Consider the following 3,544-nt stretch of genomic DNA (forward strand, 5'->3'; position numbering starts at 1 on the left):
CTGCTTGAGTTCTGAATAAAACTGCGATGACTACGGAGGCTAATCCATTTAAACACATGGAAAAACAACAAGAAACAAACAAAACAACAACAACAAAAACAAAAAAACAAAAACAAAAAAACAGGCTTGAATTCGAACGGGATCCCGTTGAAGCATATTTTTTCCGGCTTTATTTTCACAGCCGTTTGAGTTGTGAATAAAACTGCGATGATTATGCATGTCTTTACATTTTTCTACGCAGTTCAAATATACCCTATTTCGTATATCACTGGAACTACTCCTAACCATTTCGGTCTTCAATGTCTCTCCAGATCACAAGCCGTGAGAGAATTCTCGAGATGTTTTGTGGCCTTCTCATATTCACTCACCCATATCTCCATTGTTCCAAAAACTTGGTAAAATAAATCTCGTCTTTTTTGTTCTAAAATGTGTTTCTGGATGACAGGTTATTTTCCAAGATACTCTCCAGTCTTCCCGGTGGAAACATTTCCAGCACACTTGCATTAAGACTAGTCATAGGTTAACCAAATGACAAAACAAAACGGAAGAGAACTCAGTTTGAGAGTCCTTCCTCAAAACAATACACACAGCAAACAAACAAACAAACAAACAAAAGACTGAGCTCAAAATTTTCGACATGCCCAGATATGAATGAAAAAGGTTTCTGCTCAGAAAAAAAAAAAAAACTGTTTTCTTGTGACTTGCTTGTTTTCAAAAAAGCAGTTCACAGCAATCGATTTATCACTCTCCATATTGCTGTTCCGCAGTGCAAAATGTGCACCCCTCTAGTTCTGCTCGAATTAGAATTCTTCTTTTCATCTCGGACCGGCCATTTACTGAAAAACATATTGCGCAAATTTCACGTCTACTCCAACCAAGCATTGCCTTATTTCGCGTGGTCTGTTATTAGCCAACTGGTCTGCCTTCAGCCAGTTGGGAATTTCAACTATGTTATTTCTGTTTCTTTGTATTACTTGTTTCAGGGTTTTTAAACGTTTTTCCTGGAGTAAAAGCTCCGTTGAGAATTGGTACTTTTTTTTTTATTTTTACAATTAAATTTTCCCACTGTAGCGTTGTAATCTTGTTAATTGTCACCCCTCATGTCTGTGAGATTTCAGTGGTACGCATCCGTCATGTTGTTCAAACGATATCTGGGGAAGCGACCAAGCGAAAAGAAGAAAAGCGGTCTGTTTTACCTCTCTGTCATCGACAAGCCGGTTTCAAGCGTTTGGTACAAGAAAACCCTAATGGAAAAGAACACCATAAACACAATCATGAAAAACATGAAAAAGAACTCGCCGCTGAAGGATCTGTGTCCCAAGAAGAGTTTGACCAACCATAGTGCACGAAAAACTGTGGTATTAAAAGAAGTTGAAAAGTTCTGGTATCCCGAAGTGTGAGACAAAGAATATCACAGGCCACGCATCTGCCAACGGGCTTGACGATTACGACTCAGGAGACGAAAGGGAGCAGCAGATCATTTCACGAGCCATTGACAACACTGGTCCTGTTCCTTCAAGAGACGCTTTAAGTCAACTTTATCCTGCAAATTCCACTGCATCTTGGTGTGCTCCCGGCCTAATTTCAGTCAATGCAGCGTCACCTTGAACATCGCAGGGAATGATGCCGTTCAGAAGAGCACAAGTGATATAAGGCGAGAATAAAAGCGTTTCTTGATGGAAGAATCAGATTCTGAGTGATCTGAAAGCGTCTTGAACGTTTTAACTTTGTTTAAAAAAGCACTAACTTTATATTTTCAAAGTTAAAAGTTTGTTAGCAGGCCTGGTTGTCAATGTCCTGGTATCTTTATGCAAAAATAAAATTTCATTCAGCTCATTCGTGCGTTTGTGGCGATTGATTCTTTGTCAGCATTAAATGGCTTCCTATCACTGATTACTCAAGAGTGCATTCAGAAATTCACTATTTTCCCTTCTATTTCAATTCATTAACAAGTAGTCGCAATTGGTCCTCGTGAAATCAAGGATTAATAAAACTTGTGTTTTCAGAAGTAGCTGAAATTGCCCTCGTCTCTGCGCGACTCGGGCAATTCCAGCAACTTCTGAAAACACGCGTGATATTAATATTACTTTTACTCGGCCCCATGAGATAACCTACACTAATCCGTCGATCCAAAAACCAATTTACCTGCCTCCCACCGTTTTGCACGCGAAATTCAACATCTCTACCACGCTGAAAGCTGAAAGGTACGCGGAAATGAAAATGAAGCCTGGAGGATGCTGTATGGAGTCCAAATCTGTCTGTTTGGGAAACTTAGCGAATCTAGAACATTCGCTGGTCGATGAAACAGGAATCAAAAGTACTTAGCGGGTGTAGACTCGAGTAATCTCTCAAATTCTCAAAAAAAAATTATTGTCCCGAAACACAGCCCAAGTTTCGAAAGTACACACTGTAAGAAATATCGTCAGCAATATGCTAACGAATACGTAAATTTGGATATTGAATGGCCAATTGACATCTCCACAGGTGAAAGCGAAATACCGGGATTAAAATATGACGCCGATAGCTTAAAGCTAGCTAAAACCAAAACGACAAACCTTTGCTGAGGCTTTATAGCAAACCCGAGAGCAGTTAGATCAATTTGATGCTAAAGTTGGCGCCTTTGTCTCTACGATGCCGAACGATTTGAGCTCACGAACTCTCAGTCTGATCATTGTAGAAGTCAGCTCCCTCATAACCTTGAATCTTTCTTGTTGACTGTATGCTTCGATACTTACGTTATTCTGCGTAGAACAAACACTTTCAGAACGAAACATCGCCATTTACTATCTCTGGTGGTGTTACGTTAATCTCATATCATTCTGCTTTCGCGACCTTTCCCGAAACTCGCGCTTGGAAATATTAGCCTGCGTCGCAGACGGAAATTTACCCGTAAATAAGTAACCCGCGGTAGGTTGCGTCTGCGACGCAGGCTAGGAAACACTTGTGTCCAATGTATGCTTTCGATACTCATGATAGTCTGCATAGAAAAAACGCTTTTAGAACGGAACATTGCAGTTTGTTGACTGTCGTGTCCTTTCCCGAAACTCGCTTGTAGGGAAGATTAGGAGAGTTTTAGAACAAGGTTAATAAGTCACGTGTTTGTGGAATGGAATATTTTCCTCCCGTTTTATCTTCCCAAAGACACGTAAGCTTAAACATCGCTGTGTGCATTTTAGATCGTTTTGAATACGAAGCACCCTTTTAGAACGTAGACCAGATACTCAGTCAACAAGAAACGCTTATCTCATGTTATATTTGTTATGTTGTACCGGTGTTGTGTTAATTTCATATCATTCTGCTCACTTCCCCATAGCCTGCTTTACAATACTCGGTCAACAACAAGCGCTTTAAGAACGAGAGAAAAATACAGCTAGTTATCTTTTTTTGTGTTACATGTGTGCGGTAATAGCATATTTTCATCCCGTTTTATCGTCCCAGAGAGAACAGAAAGATGCTTGTCATCTTTAGCGGTCTTTTTGTCTTATGTTAATAGCGAAAAATCGCAAATTTGTAAAATCTGCAAGTTGGCTGAGGTGTGGTTAGC

The sequence above is a fragment of the Orbicella franksi genome, chromosome 11, assembly GCF_964199315.1.
Source record: "Orbicella franksi chromosome 11, jaOrbFran1.1, whole genome shotgun sequence".
Classification (NCBI taxonomy): Eukaryota; Metazoa; Cnidaria; class Anthozoa; order Scleractinia; family Merulinidae; genus Orbicella; species Orbicella franksi.